The 11,725-nt window shown below is 33.6% G+C and overlaps 1 long non-coding RNA gene across 1 annotated transcript in view; it reads left to right on the forward strand.

Moving 5' to 3' along the window:
• The first annotated feature begins 10,193 nt into the window (after window positions 1–10,193).
• Window positions 10,194–11,725, forward strand: part of LOC106686971 (uncharacterized) — a 7,942-nt gene continuing 6,410 nt past the window's right edge. The window contains exon 1 of the long non-coding RNA XR_001344095.1: window positions 10,194–10,276. This is a non-coding gene — a long non-coding RNA (uncharacterized lncRNA). The remainder of the gene's footprint in view (window positions 10,277–11,725) is intronic.

Consider the following 11,725-nt stretch of genomic DNA (forward strand, 5'->3'; position numbering starts at 1 on the left):
TGGTTCCTTCCCAAGATTTTCAAGTGTATATGAAACATACTACATATTTACCTATTGTATTATTTTGTACAGTTGTAAATTACAATAAATAAATAATTAAAAAAAAAATATTAATCTTGAATACCAATGTACTAAAATCAATTGGTGCAGATTTCCCGGCTACGTTTTAATACAAGCCAATAAATATATATAATCTAATCTAAAGCTGGGCAGAATTCATCCTAGTTAAATCTGTTTTTAATTTTTGTTTCTTTTTTTCACTTATCTTTTAAAGTTTTTGTATTGGTTGGTAATAAATTACACTTATTTAGACCAGAAAAAATAAACATACAATAATGACATAGTTTTAACTAAAATTAAAAAAAAATGTAAAATGTACATAAAGAAATAGTACAAAAGCCGGGAAGAAAATAAAGGCAGTTATCTCACCCCAAGTCTTGATTACTTTAATAAAAACTAGGTATAATTACTAGTCAAAATTGATGAGTCTGCCAAGTGTAGGAAGGGGGAATAAAAAATGGCGGCTGTTTCAGAACCTTAAAAACTAACAACACCATTAAAAGAGCTATTTACATCCAATAGTTCTCGAGATCTAGCTTTTTAAAAAGCCAAATTTCTTAAAAATCTACAGAAAGATTAGTAGTTAGTTAATTTATTTTGAGAAATCTATATCTCAGGAATTATGTGACGTACAAATGTCTATTAGCACTATTAATTAAAGCTAGTTTAATGGACTATAAAGAAGTTTGTGACCTTTACGTTCGTAGGAATTAATAGTTTTCATGATATTTGCTAAAATAAATTGATTTATAGTTGTTCGGACAACAAGTTTGATTAATGAAAAACCTCATTTCAGAAACCATCCGACGTACAGATGTTTGCTAGCGCTCAAATTAAAGCTAGTTAAATTTACTACAAAATAGTTAATTATATTTATCTTTGTAGGAGTAGTAGTTTTTATGATATTTAACAAAATATACTCACAAAATGTTAATTTCTAGTTGTTCGTATAAAATGTTGGATTTTTGTAAAAATATATCTCTAGATCCATAAGATGCACATATGTCTGCCAACACTCAAAATAAAGGTAATTTAACTTACTATAAAGTAGTTATCTTCGTAGGGGTGGTAGTTTTTATGATATTCACATTTGAATATAAATTTGGCAAATGAAAATTTGTCCAAACAACTATAAATCAATTTATTTTAGCAAATTTCATGTAAACTATTACTCCTACGAAGATAAACTACTTTATAGCTCATTAAACTAGCTTTAATTTGAGTGCTAATAGACATCTGCTAATAATTTTTGAGACATAAATTTTTCAAAATGAAATGTTGCTTTTTAAAAAGCTATATCTCGAAAACTATTTAACGTAAATAACTCTATTAGAGCTCATATTTTAGCAAATTTACTCTTATTTAAATAACGTTCTCTTCTGTTGTTCCTACTTTTTTAATAATGAATAACTTAAGAAGTTACTTTTAATTACTTAATTATTGTGGTGGTAATGTGTTTGTTGCATGAAGAAAATTGTCAGTTATTAAGACATAATCGTTTTCGGGGAAGTAATTCAGTCTTGAACTGATTGAGATTTACTTAGTTTACTATCAGTGTTCACGTATGAATTCTTCCTTTGGTAAAACACTTTTAATATCTACCATCAAATTTTATGGTTTATGAGAAGTATGAAAGTAATTAATCAATGCCCATTAGAGTACATAGATAGTGCTAGAGATCATTCATATTTCAAATTAACAATTCTTCGTTTGTTTATTTGTTTTATCACATCATATTAATTTAAATAGTTGTAATTTTATATGGGAACTAGCTGATCCACCCGGCAATGCTTCGTAAATGTTCTTCATGGCTTTTAATGAGCTTAAAGAGTTGGTAATGATAACAATGTTCGTATGTGTCACTGTCATGGATAAGTGGAGTGCTGATGCTATTGCATGTAATTCAGCTGTATATACACTGCATAATTTATGTAGTTTTATTTTATGGGTTGAGTTATGTGTGATGAAAGAGGATGCTGTACAGACGTTAGATTTTGATCCGTCGGTATATATAAAAAAAGGATCTGGAATATTTTGACAGAGATGTGAGAACCTAGTTCTATATTCAGTATGTGATGTACAACCTTTGGGCAATCGGGATAATTGTAGCATTGTATTTGGTAGTCTGTGTATCCATGGAGGATTGAGGACTTCCGAGATGGAAAGAGGCATTTCTTTAAGGAATTCAATAGCAGTATGTGTTCTTTCTGCGGGAGTGTTAAATTTATTTTGTTTCTGAAAAAATTGGAATATTTTGGTTTGAAGATGCATTTATGTGTACGATGATCCTTTTGAGAGTATAATTTTGAAATGTAGTTTATCGCCAGTTTTTTCCTTCTGAATAATAGAGGAGGTAGTCCAGCTTCAGAACACAGACTAAGAATGGGGCTTGTTCGAAATGCGCCAGTTGCGATACGTATCCCTGTATGATGAACCACATCCAGTCTAGCGAAAATCCGGTGTCAGGCAGAGCCGTAAATAAAACATCCATAGTCTAGTTTCGAGCATACTAGGGTCCGGTTTAATTTTATCAGTGTGTGTCTGTCAGAGCCCCAGGATGTGCCGCTAAGCAAGCGTAATATATTTAGTTTTTTTTATTGTATTGGATTTTAGTGTCGAAATGTGCGCTTCCCAATTTAGCTTCCGATCAAATATCAACCCCAGAAATCTGTGGTTATTTGTGTAGGCTATCAAAGATTCACCTAAATATAGTTCAGGAGATGGTGGGGTTATTCTTTTTCGGGTGAAATGGAGGCATTTGGTTTTCTCAGGTGAGAACTCAAGACCGAAGTCAAAGTGACCAGTTATTGATTCTATTGATTGCTTCCTGTAATTTATGTTTGATAGTAGTTGTATTTGCTGATCGACAAATAATGGCTAGACCGTCCGCAAATTGCAGCGGTTTAACGCCCCTTGGCATGTTAAGTCCCAAATCGTTAATTGCTAGGCAGAATAGAGTTGGGCTGAGAACACATCCTTGCGGGACTCCGCTAATCTGTTCGCGTTCATCGGAAAATTCTCATCCTATTTGTACTCTGAAGCGGCGATGTGAAAGAAATTGTTTTATGTATTGGTACATTTACCCTTTGATTCCGACAGCTGATAATTTTTTGAGGATTATATTATGTTTGATACTGTCAAATGCTTTTTTAAGATCGAAAAATATCGCGATTAAATGTTGAGTATTAACGCTCAACATTTAATCACAATATTTTTGAGTGAATAATGAATATTGGGTTTCAGCCTCCAAAGTAACGAGATGGTCTAGTGTGGATCGCCCTTTGCGGAATCCAGATTGAAAAGATTGTAAGAAATTATTGCTTTCTATTATCCACATCAATCTTTTATTGACCATATGTTCCATTATTTTACTGACACAGCTTGTGAGGAATATGGGTCGGTAGCTGGCTGTCATCCGCTTGTCCTTTCCATTTTTTAAAATTGGGATTATTATTGATTTTCGCCAGGTACTTGGGAATTTCCCAGTGAACTAGACATGATTGTAATAGTCAAGCAGCCATTTTAACATGTTGTTTGGGATTTTTTTTACCATGTCATAGTGGATTTGATCAGTTCCGGGTGTAGTGCCTTTAACGGTATTTAAGATGTGTTTTAGTTCCCATAGGGAAAAAGGGGGGTTATAATGTACCACCGCTTCATTATCTGTCCTTTCGGAACCAATTGCTTCGTCATAATTGTTATTTTTAGTGGAATAATATATTTCGGGGAAATAGTTGGCAAAGGTATTTGCAATTATTGATGGGTTATCTGTCAGTTTTCCGCTTACCGATATGGTGTAACAGGGAATGGAGGGATTTCTTGTAAATTTGCGGACTTTATTCCACACATCAGCTGACGAGGTAAAAGAGTTTATGAAACTAATATAATTTTTCCATGATTCCGCCTTACTTTGTTTGAATCTATTTCTACATATAGCCCGGTGCTTTTTATATTCAATAAAGTTTTCCGATGTCATACATTTTGTGAATTTTTTATATGCCTTACGACGTTCCTTAATAGCTTTCTTACACCTATCATTAAACCAAGGGACAAGCGGTCTCCTTGGGGATCCCGAAGTCATCGGTATTGATGCCTTTGCAGCTTTTATGTTGTTGGTAAGGGCTTTACAACCTCTATCAGTGTCCATATCAGATGGATGAATTTGTGGTGGGGTGGCAAGGGTCGTAAAAAGAGTCCAATCTGCTCTTTTAAGCACCCATTTCGGCTTGGTATGTATATGATTTATTGTTTTAAATTTTATATGTGGGAAATGGTCACTGCCGTGTAAATCAGTAAGAACTGTCCAATCCATAGAATTATACAACGTTAGACTACCGAGTGTAACATCAATTGCTGAATAGATCCCATAGCTAGAGCTAAGGAAGGTATGTTCCCCTGTGCTAAGCAGGAGGAGATTGGTATTGTCTATGAATTTTTCTATTATTTTACCTCGCGTATTAAGGTTTTGAGAACCCCACCGCGGCGAATGGGCATTCATGTCCCCTAAAAAAGAGCACGGGTTGTTGTAATTCATTAAATATGTCTATTAGGTGTTGATCATCAATTTGACGGTCCTGTGGCAGATATAGGTTATAAACTGAGAAGATAAAATTCATATGGATTTTAACTGCTATAACTTGGAGATTAGTATTAATTTGGATCGTTTCGGATTAAAATGATTGGTTTACGGCAAGGAGTACCCCGTGGTGGCCAAGATTTGTATATGGCCCATCTTTTCTATATATTTTAAAATTCTTTTGTCGTGATTTGAGAGATTAGTTTCCTGGAGGGCTATATAAAATGGATTTATATCTCTAATCAGAATCTTAAGATCATTAAAATCAGGTTTTAATCCTTTACAGTTCCATTGTAATAATGATATAAAAATAAAATAAAGCAGAGAGAAAAAAAAGTTACTTTACTTGAATAAATATGGAAAATTTTTTATTTTAAATTAATGAAGTAGATATTAATGGTGATTAAAAATAGGTTTAGTTCAAAATATTTTAGACAAATAAAGATTAAAAAATAAATAAATGAAACAATAATAATAAAAATTATATAGAAATTTTGTAAGAAATATGCAATCAGTTTTAAAATAGAAAAATGTGAAAGTAAATATCGACTTTACTTTACTTATTAATCGTGTTCCATTTTTTCTTGGCTCTGTATTCGCGCTTTACTTTTTGTCCTTCTTTCTTTAACTTTCATCCATTCTCCTTGTGACTTATCTTTACTATCTTGGGGAACAGAGATTTCGTTTGTGGTGGATATTTCCGAAGAAGTAGACTTCGGAAAATCTGGAGGAGGTTCAGCTTCCTCTCTTTTGTCCTGTTTTTGGGTGGAAGACCGTGATTTTTCACGGACTTTTTGAGAAAGGGTTGATGGGATATTGGAAACAGAGGGAGAAAGAGAGGGTAAAGGGAGAGTGATGGAAGGAGAACAGGGGGAAGAGGGAATACTAGGTGAAGGAGGGGAGGGAATAGGGGGGGTGGGTTATGGTGGGGGGTTCATATACCACAGTTGGAGTGCTTCGACTGGCCTCTGACGACTTCTTAATAATAAGACTACTTTTGCCTTGTTCTTTTGTTTGTACGCTAACACTAACAGTTTTTTTATTTTTAACTATATCTGAAAAAGTTAATTGTGTGGGTAATGGGCATATTAATCAATATTTTTTCTTAGCTGCTATATAGGTAATTTTTTCGGTCTTCTGTATAGTCTTAATTTCTTTTTCCTTAATAAAAGTTTTTGAAAAAGACTCGTGCTCACCGGGACAATTTACACATTTTAAAGATTTTTCGCACTGTATTCCTTCATGTCTATTTCCCCTGCAGTAACGACAAAGTGGATTGCTTTTACTTGTCGCTTTTGTGTGTCCAAATCGCATACAGACAGTACACCTAATCGGGCTTCTAATATATTGTTTTATGGTAATATTATAGAATCCTATTTTAAATTCGCGCGGAATAGTGGGATTATTAAACTTTAGAAGGTAATTATTACTATTATGCTTTACGTTATTTTAAAAATATGTCATTCTTTTAACATCTTCTCATCTTGGCTCTGGTTTAATTTACTATGCGGCTCTACTTTAATCGGGACTTTATTTAACATTGTTTTGCATTTTAATAGTTTTTCCGATTGTGTATTTGTAAAAACTTCGATTAGTAGGGTTCCATCTTTTAATTTTTTGGCAAATTTTACTTCTCCGATCAAATTATTTATGCTTTTATAAATAAAGAACAGTGAGATTTTTTTTAAATCTAACGAATTTCCCTCTTCATCCTTTTCGTCTCTTTTTATTATACGCATTTTTCTTGTATAACATTTGTTTTAGTATTATTTATTTTAAATTTTGCCTTCTTTCGTTTTAAGGGGGGAGACGCAGACATACCGTCTGATTTTATATTTAATAATTTTTTTTATTTTTATTTTATTTATTTGTTGATATTTACAACTGTATAAAAAATACAACCAGTAAATTTGATCATAATAACATATGATATGATACAGGATGTAGAGAAACTACCCAGTAGTAGAACTCTAAAACAGTTTACAATATAAGGTCACGAGGCCATCTTCTTTTCAGGCGCCTTGGAGGATTGCCAGGAATGGAAGAGGAAGCAAGGCTAGAAACGAGTGGGTTTGGGTGGTTAGGGAGTTTATTATGGAAGGAATAATATCGGGTTCGGGCTAGATCGGTTACATAAGGAACATTTAGGTCTTTATGGATGGTTTTATTAGTAACAAAATAAGGAGCATTCAGGATTTTGGATTGTAAAGATTGGATACGAGAGGAATTCGAAGGTTTAGTGGAGCCCCAAAGCTCAACTCCGTATATCCAGATGGGCCTCATTAATATTTAATAATTAAAATCCAAAAAAAAATATTAACAATAGAAAAAACTAAAGAGAGAGAGATATACTTTGTAGAATCAGAAAAAAAATAAATTGAATAAATGAAAGTGAATACTTATCGCTTGTAGATACAGGTACTTAATCCTTTGGAGCTCGATCCGCTAAATGCGTCCTTACCTCACAAAGCATAAACACTGACTGTCCTAGTTACTATTTATAAGAAGAATCATTCATATCATTTAAGCTGTGTCCCTATTGATGTCCTACGATTTGGGATCAGTGGAATATTCTGGTTAACCTTGCAGGTTAACTTACTCAGTTAAAGCTAACTCCGATAAATCCTAAGTCCTTGCACTGAACTCAAGAGTATTCTGCCATTCACCTTGGGCCTCCTCGGTCCGTCCTCTGTTTTAATTTTAAGAAAAAATACTATCTCTCAATTATTCGCTGGCAAATGCTTTTATGTGTTTAAGGTTTTGGTTACAGAGCTTAAAGGTGTTTCTCTTATACAGTGTACTCGTAACAACAGCACAAGAATTATTTAAATATCTCCCAGGATGATTGAGCCGTTTCTGACACCAAGGTTAATGAGCCTAGTGACGACCTCGCTTTCTGAACACCAAATTCGGCCTTTGAGAGGTACACTACGCCTTCGATAATTTTTAAAGTCAATTTCCTAGGATATTCTCCAAAACACCTTGGCAGTTTCGAACGGACATACTGTCCAATTGGTCAATTTGTCTACCCTCACTCTTATGAATAGATGGGAAGAGTACCTTACGCAAGAAGGAACTTCTATGGAAATATTTCTGTGAATAGATCTTATGCGGTCTCCAACCTTTTTCCATATCTTATATCCGAACCTTTAAGGCTACGTTTGGAATACTATCCAATCCTTGAGCTTCTCATCCCGCGTGAGGCCTTTGTCAGATTAGAGTAGCTTGTCTGCAGTAATACCTCCTGTACTAAAACCGAATAGCGTTGGTGATCGCGTACCTCTGCCTGTCCACCTGTTCCAAAAATTCCTTCCAGGATCGCTTGTTTTTTTTTTTGTTTTGTTTTTTTAGCCCGCTTTATTCTTAGTGTTTCTCATAAATACAGTGAAATTTCGTTCACTTTAATGATATAGGTAAACAAGTGGTAATATAAACATGAGTTTTAATAACCACGATAGCTGGTACAAGAAATTCGATTAAGAAAATAGTAATCCAACTTAGAGAAAAAGGTTAGGCGATTGGTAAATTGATTTTGGCCAACCTTTGACAGGAGTCAAAGTGAAGTAAATTGAAACATGCTAGATGATTGGCTCTCTGTGAGCTAGTAACGGTTCAAGATTAAAATTTCCAAGTTCGATAGTGTCACACCTTATCATCTAAGAAGTCGGCTCTTGAACAAGAGTTAAGCTAAGTTATTTCAAATGTTTTGTTGAGCAGTATATAGACCGCGACTTATCACTGTTTGATAAAGTAAAGAATTATAGTAATTGTAAACAATTTGAAATTTATTTAGTTACAGTAGATTATGGGAATTAATGTATAAAGTAATATATAAGTTATGGTTGGACAAGGCCTGTATACAACACTAATCCTAACTCCCCATGTAAATAAACCTCAATAATGTCTATTGCATCACAGAGATAATAAACCAGTATCTTTCTAGTAAGCGTGCAGTTTAATTCTGTTCCCTCTTTTCCTTTTTCTTCAAGCCTTTCAGTCCAAGTGCTCGTAAGTTATATATATATATATATATATATACACCAGTGAATGATCTACTGATGATTTTCCGACAAAAAGAACAGTATTTCATACAAATAGGACAACTTTATTAAAAAGGACTGCAAAAGAATTCTGTCAGGTGAACAAAAATAAAATATAAATCAAAAGTGACAGGTTAAAAAAACAAAATTGTTTTGTTAAAAATTGTTTTAAAAAAACAAAAGTTGTAAACTATTTTTGTTTCTCCTTGAATACTTATTGAAATTTTTTGAAAAGGTATCAATTTCTTTTACGAACAGCCGCTACAGCCTATGATCATCTTTTGAAATATTTACAGTTTTTTTTTTCTTTGACTTTTATCTGAGCTATCATAGTTACATCAACAAACCAAACATTAATTTGCGAAGTACGTGCAATGGGAAATGTACATTATTTATCTGGTTATATATGAAGTCAATTTTATTCCAGTTACCCTTGTATGTTACGCAAGCTGCTCTTCTGTACTTAGAATTAACTTGATGTTTAGTTCATAACATTTTAATTTTTCCAGCTCTCATATTCTTAAAAGAAAAATATTTATACATATATAACTATCCTTTGGAGGAGTGGGGTAGCTGCGCTTGTAAGTAAAGCACTGTGCTACTAACTCCAAGGACCTTCTAATAGTACGAATTCGACTGTGGCGGATGAATATTTATTTTGTTTTGCCGTGGGGTTACGAGTAACAATCCAGGGTCCACCTAACCTCATAAAATGGGTACTTTCCATTGGGGAAAAATTTGGCAGTGAAGCATGGTCATGAACAAATCACCTGCTTACACAACTGTTGTTTAAGAAACAGTACTTCATTACAAACTACGGAACTTCAGACCCTTCATGGGTTGTTTTGGTACAGATTTTTATTTTCATATACCATCCTTTGACAACCTGAAAAAATTTTATATGTTTATAATTTTTTCTAATTACATAGTTTATTAATTACAACATATTTTTATTATCGTTTTTTTTTTACTGATTTTTTCTTCTGATTATATGTATCTTAATTTTTACTTTCAACAATTTTTATTTATGGTATTTTTAATTAGTTATACCTGAAATTGTATTATTTTATTATCATTATACATTTGGAAAATACACCGTGTCTTTAGTTAGTTTTTTCTCTTTTCTTTTGTACACTGAGATTTTTCATTTTCGCTTTTCTTTTATTAATTTTTTTACTAGCATTTTTTTTTTATTTTACTTATACCCTTACTATAGGCCTTTAGGCTATAAAGGAGGAAGTGTAAATAAATATTTAAAAGACTGAAAATTTCCATCATTAAAGTGCACAAATTAAATCCAAAATAATAAAAAATATCTGAAGTTCATTATCAATTTTAAACCGAATTATAAATATCTCCAATTTTTTTTATTTACGCCAATAAATTGGATATAAAAATCTGGTCGAAAACATCACTATTAACTAATTTCACGTGGCAATAAATTATTTATATCCCCCACCACTTTTTAAACTGTTCCATAAATACGCGACCGTAGTTGAACTCCGTATCAATCCTCAGTTTGAGTACCATGAAGCTGTTTTTCCTTTTCTTCGTTGGAGGAGCGTGCTTCGCTGCTCGGTTCTCCACCGTATCATCTCAGGTCTTAATTAACTGGCTATTTAAACGATTTACTTTAAGTCTCTCTTATATTTTGAATTATTGCTACTTCATATCTCACCCAGGGATGAAGTCTATGTTTAATATATATTCATTCTTCCATCTATCTTTGGGGTGATTATTCTACAGGTTACCAACCAAGTCGCCGTTAATCCGGATTGGCGAGTTTGAATCTGTTTTATTAAAAAACAAAAACACATTCGACTATCTAAACTAAAAACTGGGGTAAGTAAAAACAAAACAAAAAATATTTTCCTAAATTCTTTTGTCATATCTATAGTTTCAGAGCGGCGTGTCTCAGTGATAAAGCGTTGTGGTAAGGCTCTACTTTTTTTTTAATCTCCCTTTCTTCCCATTTCTGGCATACGGGGTGCGGGAGTAGTGGGGTAGTGCGCTGGGGTTTGCCCATGCCTCTGCTCCCAAAGATCACGATTTTTTTGTTATTCTTTTATTAATTATTCAATTATTATTTTTTTTTACTGTGGTGCAGCCCAGCGCTAGGTTTAGCGCCTTACTGATAGGGCTGCACCTTGTCCACTGCATCCGTACGGTAGGTCCTCCTGGTGCGTATCCGTCTGGGTGCCTCCTTGGCCCTGTTTCATAATGAAAGCAATAGTATTAGTTCATAGTACAAGTGTAGAAACTAGTATGGTAATAATACTAATACTTAGTTTTTTCATGATAGGGAAAACTATTAGTGATATTCTAGGAATTAAAAAACACTAAAGTACAATTTACTATTGTACAAGCCTGTGTAATTGAGTAAAGATAAATCTACAAGACTAATAGTATTAGTTTGTACTTTATTATGAAACAGGGCCATGCAGTTACCAGGCTAGTCTCAGTCTGGGTCAGCTTCCTCCTCTTCTGGTGGCTCGCCGATGTTGTGAAGTGAGTTGGGCCCACCACCTCCTTCCTTCCGTAAATGAACTCCCTGAAGAAGAGATGATTCTCTTCTTCCATCAAACAGGGAAAGTCCGACTCGGCAAGGCCGAAAATCCCTTTTTTTCGGACTTTTTCGACAGCCTGGCTCGGTTCCATAGTGTAGCAATCCGTCCTTCCATAGCGGAGCTATCTACTATTACGTGTCATTGTTAGTAGTGCCTTACTACTACGTACCTTACCATACTTTATGATTTTCATTTTAAGGTTCAACGTTAAAAACAAAAGAACAGATCGACTCTGCTATCGAAATACTTTCTAGATCGATAGGAACTACTATCACTTACAATACTTCACCAATGAACATAAAAAGTTTTAGAGAAAACAACTTACCTCGTCACATACAGACATTATTGACAGAAAAACACCGGGCAAGAGCGAGGTGGCACAGAACAAGATATCCCTCGGACAAAACTCATTACAATAAATTGACTAACAGACTAAAAGCAGAAATTAGAAAACACAGAATACAAAATTTCCAGAACTTAAC

This window comes from Halyomorpha halys, unplaced genomic scaffold (genome assembly GCF_000696795.3).
Source record: "Halyomorpha halys isolate HHAL.00 unplaced genomic scaffold, Hhal_1.1 Scaffold900.1, whole genome shotgun sequence".
NCBI classification, from domain to species: domain Eukaryota; kingdom Metazoa; phylum Arthropoda; class Insecta; order Hemiptera; family Pentatomidae; genus Halyomorpha; species Halyomorpha halys.